The sequence below is a fragment of the Pongo pygmaeus genome, chromosome 17 (assembly GCF_028885625.2).
Source record: "Pongo pygmaeus isolate AG05252 chromosome 17, NHGRI_mPonPyg2-v2.0_pri, whole genome shotgun sequence".
Classification (NCBI taxonomy): Eukaryota; Metazoa; Chordata; class Mammalia; order Primates; family Hominidae; genus Pongo; species Pongo pygmaeus.
The window spans coordinates 62,749,893-62,765,751 of NC_072390.2; the positions used below are offsets into that span (position 1 = coordinate 62,749,893).

At 42.8% G+C, this 15,859-nt stretch overlaps 1 protein-coding gene across 4 annotated transcripts in view; it reads right to left on the bottom strand.

The window, feature by feature from the left end:
- Positions 1-11,949, bottom strand: part of SMAD2 (SMAD family member 2) — an 88,462-nt gene extending 76,513 nt beyond the window's left edge. For 2 of the 4 annotated variants that reach the window (XM_054460447.2, XM_054460445.2), the window contains exon 1: positions 11,816-11,949. The gene's annotated coding sequence lies outside the window, so the exon portion shown is untranslated. Of the gene's footprint in view, positions 1-11,377; positions 11,714-11,815 lie in introns of those variants that run through there. The other 2 variants (XM_063653636.1, XM_054460444.2) reach the window with 2 other exon arrangements.
- Positions 11,950-15,859: the final 3,910 nt, after the last annotated feature.

Consider the following 15,859-nt stretch of genomic DNA (forward strand, 5'->3'; position numbering starts at 1 on the left):
AAGAAAAAGCCCCTGAACTGAAAGATGGGAGTTTCCAGATGGAAAGGGCCCATCAAGACCCCAGTAAAATAGATGAAAACAAACCTACATGAAGGCCCATGGTAGCAAAACCAGAATGCCAAGCACAAAGAAAGGGCCTAAAGTTTCCAAGGAGAAAAAAAAATAGGTTGTATAGAAATCAATCAAAATGGCTTTGGTTCTGTCAACAGTATACTGTAAATAAAGTCAAGAGGGCAATGGCTTCGTAATTCTGGGCTTCATAATTTTTCAAAAAAAAATTTCCAACCTAGACTTATGTTACCCAGAACAAAGGCACTTTCAGACATGCAACATCTCCAAGTATTTACCGCCCCACCCCCAACACGCTCTCCAGGAAGGTCCTGAAGAATACGTCTCATCAAAAGGAAATACTAGTAAAATAAAAAGGAATACGATCTACACTTGAACCCAGGAGTGCAAGGCTGCAGTGAGTCATGATCACCCTACTACACTCCAACTAGACAACAGAGTGTGACCTTGTCTCAAAAAAAAAAAAAAAATACACACACACACACACACACAGAATAGGAGATGCTAGTGAGGGTGAATCTCAGAATGACTGCTGCATACTAGGTGTAGAGGCAACCAGTGCAAATCGGAGCAAGCTAAAAAAGACGAAGCCAAAACAACGGCAGCCTTCTCTCCAAAGTGAACACTGTAAAAGTCAATGGAAGCATAACCTTCACTGATTAGAGCCATAATGATAAATGGATGAGGGTGACTGATGGGGCCATAAAGAACAGCTTTGTACCAATCTTTACCAACATCTCAGCAGATTGCTGATTCCAAAGATTACAATGCAAAAGAAAAAAATTTTGCCTAAGTGGAATTCTTATATTAGTACATGTTTATATTTGTATGGATTTCTTTAGACCAGTGCTATCCAACAAAAACAGGATGCAAACCACATATTGTTAAATTTTCTATCAGCCACATTAAAAAAGTAAAAATTGGTGTGCTTTAGTCAGTTCAGGATGGTATAACAAAGTACTATAGACTAGGTGGCTTATAAACAAGAGAAATTTATTTCTCACAGTTCCGGAGGCTGCAAGTCCGAGATCAGGGTACCAGCATGGTTAGGTTCCAAGTAAGGCCCTCTTCTGGGTTGCAGACTGCCGCTTTTTTCGGGTATCTACACATGGAGGACAGAATGCTAACAAGGGTCTCTTTTATAAAGGCACTAATCCCATTCATGAGGGCTCTACCCTCCTGACCTCATTGTCTCCCAAAGATCCCATTTCCTGATGCCATCACAGTGGGAATTACAAGATGAAATCATAATTTAATAATTTTATTAATCTAACCCAATATATCCAAAATACTATTTCAATTCGCAATCCGTATTAAAAACCATTGACATATTTAACATTCTGTTTTTGTACTGTTAGAAGATTGGTGTGTATTTTATGCTTGTGGTCCATCTCAATTTCAAGAGCTCAATAGCCACGTGTGGCCAGTGGCTATCATACTGGACAGAGCAACTCTAGAAGGATAAACGAGAAGCTAGTAACAGTGATTACATTTCTGGAAAGCACAACTGGGCAGCAGGAGGTAGGAGACGTAAAAGAGGCTTACTTTTTTCAGTATTTACTATTTTGTTCTCCTTGACTTTTATACCATGTGCATGTGTTATTTGAAAAAATGAATAAAGTACATTCCCTAAAATAAATTACAAATGTAGATATTCTTTGAACTACTTCTAGAAATCTATCTTACAGACATACCTGCAAAGGAGCAAAATGCTATATAAACGAAGCTATTTGTTGTAGCATTGTTTTTAATACCACAAGACTGGAAATATCTAAACATTCAACAAAGGACTGATGATATATTCAGACACCTGGCCAGGCACAGTGGCTTACGCCTGTAATCCCAAAACTTTGAGGGGCCGTGGCAGGCAAATCGCTTGAGCCCAGGAGTTCAAGACAAACCTAGGCAACATGGCGAAACTCCATCTCTACAAAAAATTTTAAAAATTAGCTGGATATGGTAGGCATGTGCCTGCAGTCCCAACTACTCAGGTGGCTGAGGTGGGAGATTAACTTGACCCCTGGCAGTCGAGGCTGCAGTGAGCTGTGATCACACCACTGCACTCCAGCCTGGGTGACAGAGTGAGACACTGTCTCAAGAAAAAAAAAAAAAAAAAAAAAATTTACAGACACCCATACAAAAGAATATTATACAACCCACTCCTCCAAAAAAGAAGAAAGGCACTCATTACATACTGGCACAAAATAAGATGTACTATTAAGTGACATATGCGACCACTTGTACTAAAAGGTAATATACACACAAATTGTTCACAGATGCATAAAATCTCTGGAACACCACACAAAAACCTAGTAAAGCTACTTGCCTTTGAAAAGGCAACTGTATGGCAAAGAACAGACCAATAAAGAGACTCTTCACTGGGTATCCCTGAATTTTGGATTGCAGTCATGTATTATGTACACAAAAATTCACTATTCCACATGCAGCTGTAGATGTTTTCATGTACCCTGCCTTGCCTTGCTGTGATATTAAAGTCCATCTAAAGCCTACTGTTTTTCCAGTTCCTCCACAGAGAGGTCTGAGGCTTCTTTCTCCAAGAAGCCCCAGATGTTTCAATGATATCAGAACACTTTTCATTTTTTTAATTTTTTTAAGCACACAGTTCCCACAGTTCTGTCTCCTTTCACTGAATGGCATTATAACCTCAGCCCCAACTACTGAATCTTATCTCTAGTAAATCCCCCAAGGCCACACTTTCCTTAAAGTTGACTGATTTTTCTAAGTTTTTAGTATCTGGACACTTTCTCCCTCCCTTTAAGATCAACTATATACATAAGAGGAAACTTTTATATTTTATCCAACATTTTCATCTGTTTACAGTAGGAATAATGGGCCTAACTTGTGTCTGTGTCATTTTAAGAAATTCAGATAAAGACAGTATAAACAATAACAGCAAACACTGAAGAAAGTATGATCATTAAGAAAAGACTGCTAAACTTGGCAGTTCATCTGGAAGGCCAGTAGGAAGGGAAATGTGAAAAAGAATGGTTAAAAAATATTTTTGCAAAGTTGAAGTCAAGAACAGATAGTGATTAAATGTAGAAAGCAAATGTAGATTGCACTTTTAAAAGGTATGGAGGGAAGAGAAATTTCAAATCTTCAAACTGCAGGGAAATACAAAATATTCCCCAAATACCTATGTGAATTTTTATTTAGAAAGAAAACCAAAGTTAATTATTTCAACAAAAATACTTTAAATATGATGGTGCTGCCTCATCTAGAACATCTAAGGTCCCACTAGAAATAATATAAAATCACTGTACAGTCAATCCTCCTTATCTGTGGGTTCCAAACACATGGATTAAACCAACCACGGATAAAAAATATTCAGGAAAAAATTGTGACTGTACTCAACACGTACAGACTTTTTTCTCATCATTTCTAAAACAATATAGAATAACAGCAATTTACATTGTATTAGATATTAAGTAATCTAGAGATGATTTAAAGAATAAAAATAAAATGTGCATAAAACAAATTCTACACCATTTTATACAAGGGACTTCAGCGTTCTCAGATTCCGGTGCCTGCAGGAGAGTCCTGGAACCAATCCTCTACGGAGACCGAGATTTTTAGCAATCTACGTTCAAACATATTACAAGGCAGAGAAAAAAGCAGCAGCATCAATGACCTGGAATTCTGCAACTGTTTTAGTCAAATAAATAATTCATTAGTAACCAGGATAACAGAAAACCTCAAAAAAATTAAAATACATAAAAGCCAATTTTTTAAAAACAGATTTTTCAATTCTCACTGTAACTATGTTCTTTCCAAAGTGTAAGCTAGTAAGGAAAGACACTGCCAACTGGAGACCTAGGTTGGCCCCCATGGAGAACGATGGGTGATGTCTTTTAAACAAAAGCAAACAGAAAACATTCATGTGTTCAACTTTATGGACTGTCAAACCTAATGCAAGCTTGAATTTAATTCAAGAAAATTATTATTTTAGCAAAAGTCCACATTAAATAGGGACTGCTGTGTAAAGAGACTACTTTTTTTTTTTTTTTTTTTTAACCTAGGAGTTATATTCCTATCACCTATAATGAGTTTTGTGGAATCCACAACTCTATAATCAACTTGTAAACATATAACTGACGTATTGGTTTATCATTCCCAGATTATAAAAAAAAAAAAGCACCCATTACAACACTACACAGGCCCAGACTCAAATCAGCACAAACACAAAGTACAAGTACTCTAATTGCTCTTCAAATTCCCAAAGTCTATCCTGACCCTCTTCTGAAGCAGCAACTAATACCACGTCAGTTCACGTGAGTGGGGTCCTCAGACCGTAAAAGTTCAATTAAAGCAGTCTAGAGTAGTGCCACCCAACACAACTTTATACAATGATGTAAATATCCTTGGGTATCTGTGCTGTCTAATACAGTAGCCATCAGCTGCATATGGCTATCTAAATTTAGATTAAGTAAAATTTAACATTCAGTTTCTCAGTCACAGCAGCCACATTTCAAGTGCTAAATAGCCACATGTGGCTGGCAGCTACCTGTTAAGATAGAGCAGGTCTACAGCAAAAATTTCTCCAAGACCTACTGTTCTTCGGTGGTGCTTCAAAGGCTTCCTGGTGGTGAGGATGAGAGGAAAACTGATCAGGCAGGACTTCAACAACTGCCTATTCTTCCTTCCACAAAACAGCTTTACTCCTTTTATCTGTTTTACATTTTGAAATTCTGCATATCTCTCTAAAGGCTTTCTAGTTGCTGTTGTGTGTGCAGGTGTGCGCATGTTTTAAGTCTGACTACTACTGGTTTCGAGCAGAAATGACCAATGCACAACCTCAGGCCAAAGCTGGACCCTCCTGATAACTAAAACGTTTTTAAAAAAAGTTCAATTGATTAGCTAACATGAACTACAACCTAACTACCTGTCTATTAAGAATTTTAGGCTGGGCGCAGTGGCTCACGCATGTAATCCCAACACTTTGGGAGGCCAAGGTTGGCGGATCACCTGAGGTCAGGAGTTCGAGACCAGCCTGACCAACATGGTGAAACCCCTTCTCTATTAAAAATACAAAATTAGCCGGGCATGGTGGTGCATGCCTGTAATCCTAGCTACTCGGGAGGCTGAGGCAGGAGAACTGCTTGAACCTAGGAGGCGGAGGTTGCAGTGAGCCAAGATCGCACCACTGCACTCCAGCCTAGGCAACAAGAGCAAAACTCCGTCTCAAAAAAAAAAAAAAAAAAAAAAAGAATTTTAAAAGTTGATCTCAATAAGGAAAATTTGCATTCACTACCACAGATAAAGTATCTCTAGTCAACAAAAAAGTTTCAATAGTTCACTCAAGTCAAGGCAGAAGGCTCATGGGCCCAGCTTCCACTGCATCATTTATGAGGATTTTATATAGGGTACTCTACAAAAAAGATTCGCCACTCCACATTTTTTTCTTTCTTTTTTTTTTTTTTTTCCTGAGTCAGAGTCTCGCTCTGTCTCCCAGGCTGGAGGGCAGTCACAGGATCTCGGCTAACTGCAACCTCAGCCTCCCTGGTTCAAGTAAGTCTCCTACCTCAGCCTCTCGAGTAGCTGGGACTACAGGTACCCGCCACCACACCCGGCTAATTTTTGCATTTTTAGTAGAGACAAGGTTTCACCATGTTGGCCAGGCTGGTCTCAAACTCCTGACATCAAAGTGATCCACCCACCTCAGCCTCCCAAAGTGCTGGGATTACAGGCGTGAGCCACTGCCTCTGGCCTCACCACCCCACATTCTGAAATGAAAGACGTGATGAGGATGGAACGTTTCCTTGATATTTACAAGACCTTAACCATTATGTCTTTACAGAATTTCTGGAAGTAGCTGAAGCAGCATATGAAAATGTAGTTTACTTTTAAATACAGGCAAACTATAAGATCACAGATTTACTATGCTACTTCCTCAGATCAAGAGTCTTTTTTGACTTAAGAGACTCAAACTAATGAACAGATGGAATACCAGTGGTTCACCCAAGATTATTCCTACTGAATACATTAAATGTGAAACTACATCCCCCCTCCCCACAAAATGAGAGAAGGTATGACACTGTAGATTATTCAAGGAAATGCAAATTTTTACATTAACGTAGACACGTGTACTAAACAGAAGCAACTAAAGTCTATCCTCGCTTTCCACTACTCTACAGCCTTGAGGCCACTGTAAAACCAGATTTTGAAAAATGACAGGGCTACCTAGGATAATCAGTGACAATTTCACAGTAAATTCACAAACTTTGGTAAGAATTAATCACGTCAGAATTTCTATTTTCTTAAGAGTACAAACCTAAAGATACATCAAGCACCTGTCCTACCAATGTGCCTCAGTTACAAATAAGAGGAACCCACTGAGCCAAGGAGAACCACTCACACTGTACAATGTGAGGCAAGCACAGAGGACACAGAATCGCCCTAATATTTCTGGCTATCTGACCAAACTAAAGGCAGTGTCTAAATCCACCTGGCTTGGAAAAATTATATTATCTCTACATGAAATTGCTGAACTGAAGCTGCGAGCTATCTTTGAGATGTAAATCTAGAATCAACATTGAATTATGTCCTAACTGAATACATCACAATTACACCAACATGAAAAAATGATCAAAATTGATCAATGACAAGCAATAAGCCTCTAACTATGCATTTTTAAACCAAAAAGGCTAGTACTTTTGTGCTACTGCTAAAAAAAACCCCGATTTTTAAAAACAGCCAAGGCTACATATTACAAGGTCACCAATAATTATCTGATGGTGTAGATGGTTTAAAAAGTAACCCTGAGATAAGATTACAAGAAAGGGGATCAAAAAAATTATCAATGCCAATACTGGGCAGAAGTCACATTACAAGAGTCAAGAAACCCTCAACAGAGAGACTGGCCAACTATCCACTCTTGCTTTATCCTAGAAATCTCGAGCATACTCTATCTCAAAGCACAGTGAAAAGCATATGCTACTGTCAAAGCACGAGTGAAAATTTATATGATACTCCTGCAGACTAACAAAAAAATTACTTACACCGAAGAAAGGGGTGGCATAGGGTGCTACCACACTGAAACAGCCTTTCTTTACTGCTGGCTACCCTTTCAGCTTGGAATCTGAATGGCTGGCTGAATGGCAAAACAAATGAAAAACATCTTGGTCGTAACAGGTACTGTGGATCTTTCACGAAATAAGCCATAAGCTATAGCACAATCTTCAACCCCTTTAAGAACATTTCTTAATCATCCTGAGTGACAATCTAAAGTATATTATGTAGATTATTGCACTCTTAAAAAGATTTTCCCAAACATGATTTAAGCTAATTGATGAACATTCATTACTATGCTTTCAGGTCTGGTCCTGCACTCAATGGCCCCAGACATGCTAGTCAGGCTTTGACTATTTTTGTGTCTTGTAGATTATCTCTATTATCCTCACCGGGCTGTTATCTGTTTTTCCTTACAAGAGACACTAGACTAACATCCTACTGCCCAGCCCCCACCACACCCCCTCTAAACCTCCCACAGTACCCATAATCTACTTGTTTCTAATCTAGTGCAGGTTTAGAAGCCAGATAACTTTGCTTGTTAGAAACACTTTAAATAAATGCCAACACATTCTTATTAAGGGTCTCCAAGGCGCTCCTAAGCTTTAAGCTATGGACTGGGACAATTTGGCTATCCCAGGCCTTTTTTGTTCATTGTCTGCTTCTCAAATACATTTTACAATAGGTCAATAATAACAGTGTAGGCAAATCATTTAGATTAGAAAGAGCCCAAGTAACAAACCCACAACTACAAGAGAGGAAGAAATCATTTGGGAGGACCCTTATGTCTCAGGCAATGTTCTAGGTACTTTAATTGTGATCACTGAATAAGAGGAAGGGGTTATCACTTCCATTTTCTGTCAGAAAACCAAGGGTCAGGGGTTGGTAGTAAATTGCCCAATATTGTAACTGAGAAACAAAATATTAGGCTAGGGCTCTGTGATTCCAAAACCCAAGGCCTTTCCACTACATGAGACTGCTGTCCAATCCTGGGTCTTGGTTTAACTAATTGTTTTTACACTTTATTCCTGATCCTTTCACTGAGTTATTCAACTCTGCTTTCTTTCCTTAACCAGTTTCTGTAATTAAAGGGCAATAAGTGATCAAATTAAGGTCAGATGAAGCTTAGCTCTACAAGTGTACATCTGTTCAGCAATAAACACGTTTCTGAAAGATTGGCCATATCTTCAGTTTGTATAGACTGTGCAAAACTGGTGCCAAGGTCCCCGCAAAATACACAGATTGTTCCCAGTGACACTGAGTTAATACTTCACATCTTCCCTAGTGCTATATGCTACATGTGAAAGGAAGCAAGGCAAGCTCACTTTAGGAATGGCTCAGTAATGCATGTGCCCTTGATTTGTACACTAACAATTGTCTTACTCTAAACACTGCAGAATCGGGCAAGGGACATGAGTTTCCACTTTTCTAACTCCATTAAGGAACAGGGGAGTACTTGTTTGCTGTTAAGAGACTTTATTGCCTAGTCCAGAGCCTGACACACAGAAAAAGCTGTTTGTTGAATAAATGAATATATTTGTTGAAAATAAATGCATCGGCCGGGCGCGGTGGCTCACACCTGTAATCCCAGCACTTTGGGAGGCCAAGGCAGGCGGATCACCTGAGGTCGGGAGTTCAAGACCAGGCTGACCAACATGGTGAAACCCCGTCTCTACTAAAAATACAAAATTAGCCGGGTATGGTGGCGCATGCCTGTAATCCCAGCTACTCAGGAGGCTGAGGCAGAGAAGCACTTGAACCCAGGAGGCGGAAGTTGCGGTGAGCCGAGAGCGTGCCACTGCACTCCAGCCTGGGCAACAAGAGTGAACTCCGTCTCAAAATAAAATAAAATAAATAAATGCATAACCTCTCTTAACTGGTTGTGAATTCCTTACGTTTCACATTTTCTGACATACGTTTGGAATACTTGGGAAAACATCTTACCTCTCACAGAAACTAAGGGTCTAAAAATGGCTCTTCTACACCCATCAAAAGACTAAGAATCTAAAAGACATGCCCCCCTCTACCCTCTAAAAATGACTCTTTGTCCTAAGAATATGAATAAATCTCCATCTGCCAGACTGCACTAAATACAGCTTTTATATGCATTACAAAAACACCTGTATAAAAAAAGCTGCTACAAAACGAGGTTTTTGGAGCCCTAAAGCACAAAACCAACAGAATCAAAACCAAACAAGAATAAGGAGACTTTTAAAACTGACAGTATTTGCAAAATGTAAAAATTCAATAGGTCTTTGGCCAGCAGTTTACACAGCTAAACTGAGTTTTTCCATTCACATATATTCCCCCAAATGTGAAGTAAAGATTATAGCAACATGATTCTAATATTTACAATGTGAAAATAAAAAGGGGACAACAACCTCTGGCCATCTTGAAGAAGAATAGAAACAACCTTTGTTCCTACTAAAGTTCTGTTGAAATACACAAAACCATCCCCAATATTCCTACACAAGAGTTAAAACACATACCAAGCCTGATAAGCCACAAACAGGAAATTACCCTGCACAGTTTCTTAAAAGACTATTATTTCATGAAACTTACAGTCTGTGTAGAGACATGACCACTTATGACTAAGTAAACGTAGGTTACAACCTTGAAAACCCAAACTTTTGTTGAACACCTACAATGCTTGTGGCCGCACTTTAGAAAGTGTGGCTAAGTATAAAAACCAAGCTCTAAGAGCAATTTCTTACTAAAACCCCAAAATGAACGTTTCCAATCACATTACATGAATTAAACCTGGCCAGTGAACAGCCTTGAACTCAATTAAATCCAGTAGAGTTTAATATTTACAGTAAAAGTGGGCACACTCTTTAGAAATACCGAAAGATGGGAACTATTTATATTTACTACCACAGCTAAGTTTACGGCAAAGGCTAAGGAACTTTAAAAATAAAAGTATTACTTTTGAATTTAATATAAACGTTTGCTAAAGACCTTCTGGCAGAGGAAATTCTTCAAATATCTTGTATGGGTTTTCCGAAAGCAAATTTTTTAAAAACCCTCAAACTATGGTACATTTATGAAGCCCATTTTAAATTATTTCTCCCATCTCTGCTTCGTTTGCTTCACTAATTCATGTATTAAAACTGTTGAAACTCCATTTAACTATTTGACTAACTTCTCCGTAAGATGGAAACTTTTTTAAAGGGTGTTAAAGTAGAATAGCAAATTTTCAGCATAATAAAAGCAAATTTATTACAAGGCTCAAGGAAAACATCCTATCAGCGATTCATTCATACGAAACTATCAAGTTCAATTCATATGAAGTCAGAAGAGAAAAAAAGAATTTCGGAAATTAAATCACATTTCAAAGACCATTTCTAAAAAGATGTAATTACTCCAAGTTATTTATTTATTAACAATTATTTTACACATGTCGTTTTAAAAGTTTCACAACCCAAATTTAAGATAGTCCAAATTGTAACAAACAAGACATGACTGATGGAAAATGCTGCTTACAAATTCGTTTTACCTGGAAATTTCTTTTTTAAAGGTATGGTTGACAACACACTGGTGGTACTTTGCTTTTAAAGGGTCAAGAGGAAGGAATAACAAAACCAACCCAGGCATTCTTTTTCTGTTTAGGATCAAAAGGAAATTTTAAGGACAAGTAAAAGACAAAAGTACCTGACCCAAGGACAGTATCCCCCTCCAAGAGAACAAAATAGGTTGCAATTTTAAAAACCAAGTTTGAAATACAAGAAATCACTTCGAGGGCTTTCCAAAGGCGTGTGATAAAAACTAATAGGCTCCACCCGCAGAACAACTTTCACAAGTGAGTGAAGGATGATCACAGAGTTATCAGCTGTGTGCGTGTTTGTGAGTACACACAAGCCATGGAAAACCCGAGACTACCACGGTTAACAAAGGTTACGAGACCAAAAAAAAAAAAAAGTGGAGGCAAAGTATTACGCGCCCCTAACAAGGCTTCCCCACAACTCCTGAAACAAGAGCTCTGGCCCTTCGGCTTTAAAAATCAGAACCACAAACTATGGAGTGTGAGAGCAGCGAGGGGAAGGGACGCAGGCAGCCCCCGCCCCCGCCAGCCTGGGCGGCAGCGCAGTGCAACCGAGCCCCGTCCCTTCCCGGCTCTCTGGCCCCGAACCCGCACGCCCGGGCCGGCGCACCCACAGCCCCCGAACTCGCCACACCCCAGCCCCCACCCGCAGCGGCCATGTGACACGGCCCATCGCCCCGGCCGCGGACGCACGCAAACACTTCCCTAGCTGGAGGCCCGCGGGCGCCCAGGCTTTACCTGCAAGGTGGCGCCAGGTCCCGCCCCGTCAGATCCGGGGGGTCCGGGACCTTTTGTTCCTTCCTCTTCCGATGGGATGGAGGGGGCTGGGAGGGGAAGAGGGTAATGGGCGATTGGAGTCGGAACTGAAAACACTCCCGGCCGCCGTCTTCCCGCCCCGCCCCCAGGCCCGGGCCAGGCCGGCGGCTCCGGCGCGCGGGAGCGGAGGGGAGGGGAGGGGAGAGGAGGGAATGGAGAGAAGGGGAGGGGAGGGAGCCTGGCCGCCGCCCGCGGGGAAGGAGGGGGTGAGGACGGGCGCGCCCGCGCTGCCCCTCCTCCCCTCAGGCGCGCGCCCGCAGCCCTACCGGCCGCCCGCACGGCCGCGCCCTCCCCCGCCGGCCCACCTCCGCTTCCTCCCTCCGCCCTCGGCCGCCGGCCGCCGCGGCGCCACGCACCCACCTCCCGGCGGCTGGCGGGCTGCTGGCTGGCGAGCTGCTCCTCCGCCGCCGCGGCCGCGCGAGTAGACCCGCCTGCCACCCTGGGCCGCGGGCCCCGCCGATTCGCCGGCGCAGCCCCGGGGCTGGCACCCTGCCGCCCGCTGATTGGCGCCTCCAGCCGCCCGTTAGGGCGCGAGGCACGCCGGCCGAAAGCCGCGCGGGGCGGGTACGGAAGACGGAGGGAGCGGAGGAGGAAAGGAACGAGGCCGAGCGCCGCGGGAAGGGCCGGGGGGCGAGCGGGGCGCGGGGAGTCGCCGGCCACCGCCTCCCACCTCTCTTTGCCTACGGCCCGCCCCGCCTCCCGGCCGGACCGGCGGCGCCCGCAGCCAATCAGCACGCGGGAAGCTCGGGGTGTGAGCCGCGCGTCGGGGGCCTCGAATCGGAAGGGAGACGTCGCTCGCTGATTGGTCCCGCCTCCCCAGTCTAGCGTGAGGCGAGGCGGGGCGCGGCCGGGCGGGGCGGGACGCCCGCGGTTTCGCTTGAGTTGGGCTCCGGCGCGCTCCCACCGGGGCTCAGGGGCGGGGAGGGAGAGGCCCGCGCCCTGCGGCGCATTAAGACGATGCCTGATCACCGCCTGATCCCTCGCCAGCGTTGTGGGGTGGGGTCTGTGGGGGCCTGCCGCGTCGTCCACCGTCCGTCGTGAGGCCGGCAGCGGACACGTGCTCATCCCACGGGGAGGCCCCGAGCAGCTCGGAGGACGCGCCTGGGAGAGAAAAGGAGTTCGGGAGAAGCCCGAGGACCCGGCCCATGACTGGGCGCGCCCTATGCAAATGAGTGGGCGGGGCCCTCGTGCTACTGAACGAGGGCGGGTTCGCGATGTAAATAAGCCCAGAGGTGGGGTCTTTGGAGAGCACTTAGGGCCCGGGTAGGGGATGCCAGGTATAAGTGTTTAACCTAAATTTTGGTTCCGTCTTCAGTAAAAATGATATCAGTAATCCATGTCCCGAAGGGTCTTTGTGAAGTCTAAAAGAAACGCCTGTCACGATGTCCCTTAATTGCTGGGATATCTTCCCTTCCCCTTTTCTCCACTGTTGCAGCGATTAGGCCCCAACTTGCACATCTGCCCTACAGGAGGCAGCAAGGCCCTAAACTTACGGCTGCCCAGGGCATAACTGCACCCAGGGAAAACCTTGTTGCTTTTACCCTTAGGAACACCCGAGCCTCTACTGACAAAATATGGAGCCCAGCTAATCACATCAGGTGTTTACTATGCACCCACTGTGACACAGGCAGGGAGTACCGTAGAACTAAAGTTGAAAATAAACAGGTTTCACACAGGTGTCAGAGACAAGACTAGAACACAGTTTTTTTGGCTGCCTGTCCAGTAATTCATTCTCATGTGTGGCTTAGTTTATAGATTTAATTGGGGACTTCAGATAAGTGGGAAAGAAGCACTAGCAATACAGATCAGTAATCAGGAAGTACCAAATGAGCACTCCAAACAATAAGAGTTTTTGAAGTATACTCTTTCTTCTGAGAAATGAACGTGTCCCAGAGGAGGGTGCCTTCAGATGGACCTTAAGAGAGATGTGGCCATCGCCTGAGTCATACAAGTTTTCCAGATGCCCTTTCAAAATCTCTGTCCTTTCCACCGTCTCTGTCCTCACACATAGAGGAACTTTTCTCACGGGAAGGTTGCGATGAAGAGCATAAACCCAGGAGTCAGGCACGTTGTAGCTTTGAGTATGACTCTGTTCCAGATCTGTAATCTTTGGCAAATGGAACTCACCTGCAACGATACCTACTTAAATATAGTTGTGTGATGATTAAATAATAAATATGAAAGTAAATAGCATAGGGCTTTGAAGTTCAAGGAAAGTCAGTGATCATTAACTTCTCTTCTGTTGCGTGCGAACATTTATGCTAAGACGAACCTACTCAGCAGAAATTCTTCCTCCAAAAATTCCCTTCCAGGGTGGTTTCTTCCATTGTTAGTTTAGAGGCAGCTCTACGAACTCCTTAATAAAAATAAAAAAGTTTGTGAAGGACACCCAGGAAGCCAATTGGTGGAGCTGTCCCACCTCCTCTGCCTTGTTTCCTCTTTCCAGAGCCACTAGGGAGGACGGTCCAGGGCAAAGGTTGTTCAACTTACAAGTAGGAAGGCTGTTTCTAGTTTTTGGTCTGTCTTCCTGCTAATACAAGTCAACAGTTGTAATATGAAGTACCATATTAGAAGCTACCCTGGTCACACAAGTATTTTCTCCTATGTGAACAGGGTGTGGATTTGGGTGTCCACCTGAGTAGTAGGAATAGGAACAAAAGCAGGCCTGGCTGGGATTCCAGAATGTGCTCCTAGTATGGGAGTTAGGTACTCTGAGGTTACATTAATTAAGTGGGTAGAACGCCTGAGGTCTAAGTTAGACCATTTCTCCAAAGTCTCAGACTTTGGGTCCATAACTCTTCCATTTAGGAAGCCTTCCAGGATCTATAATTGAGGAAGAGGGAGGAGGGACAATCTGGCTACCAATGCAGTCCCCGAGGGGCTTAGAAACGGGAGCATGCCTACTGTCCCCTCTGCTAGAAATGCATCTAAACCAAAGTGGGTCAAGACAGAAACTGAAGGCACATAGAGCAGGGATTGCCATGGCAACAAACAGCTTGGAAATCCACTAGGGTACCTCAAGATCTATCAGTAGGTCCCTATTGTATAAATTAGATTGAATGAGTCTTATTTTTATATGGATAGAGACCAAGTTTAACCCTTCATTAAACATGACACTGCAAAATCAATTACATCTAAATCAATTCAGAATCCAATTCAAAAGTAGTTAAGTGCACTGGAAAGACACGTAAGAAAAATGATAATGGTGGTTGTTTCTGGAAAGAGCCTGAGGGTCATAAGTGGAAAACTTAAATTTCATCATTATTTCTTCTATAGTTTGATTTTTTTGAAAAAGCTCACTGCCTTGGTTCAGACTTCATTGTCTTTCATTGGAAGTATTGCTTTAGCTCCTCAGCTGGTCTTCTTGTCTCCACTCTTGCTCCCTTCCAATTCATCCTCCTTCCTGCTGCCAGAATTTTTTTTAATAGCATATTTTCTAAATGTAAATCTGATATCACTATCTTGATTAATAGTGTCCTTCTTCCAGTTTTTTTTTCCCCAGTGTAAAATCAAGACTGTTTAGCATAACCTAAAAGATCCTTAATGATCCATCCCAGGCCAGTCTCTGTAGTGTCACATCTCAACGCTCCCCACCTTGCTCCCTTTTCCCCAGCCAGAATGAAATCCTGACAGTTTCCATAATCACCATGTTCTCTCATTCCCCAGTGCCTATGCTGTGCTCTTTGTTCTGCTAGAAAGCACTTGCCCTATGGTGCCTGACCAACCTCTGCTCATCCTTGGAAGCTCTGTATAGAGCTTCAGTACCCTCATTCATTCACTGAACTCTCTATCCATACATACAAAGACACACACAGACACACACACACAGTCATGATCTTTCAAAAAACAACTCATATTCTCCCCTCTCTGGTAAATCTTTAAAGCCCTTTCTGGTTTCCCCAGCCCAAAGCTATACCATTCACATATGAATTTTCTCTTATACTTACAATGATATACATACCATTACTTCATTTTGATTAATATCTTGATCCATTCATTTAGTCTTGAGCAGTTTTTTTTTTAGCTTCTCCTGTGTATATATATTGTCTCCCCATCTAGATTGTAAGTTCCTGAAGGACAAGGACAACTTATTTTCACTTGTCTTCCCCTACCCTTACCAAAATAGTAATTGAAGAAAGATGAAATACAGCATTTGTATAAAAGAAAAACATCACAGATCTGCAAACATTCTACACAGCTTTGCGCCCATTCTTCCAGTTTATAGTGGCCCTCCATACAGCTGTTGGGTCTCTTTTCAACATCATTTGCTCATCCTAGTGGGATTAAATTGCAGTGAGCATTACTACATCTTAAGGAAAGATCCCGTTATTTGCAACTGAGAGGACCCTGATTAAATGAGGTAACTTAAGTAAAGATTTTAAAGAACAAATGCATGGGCTTAAT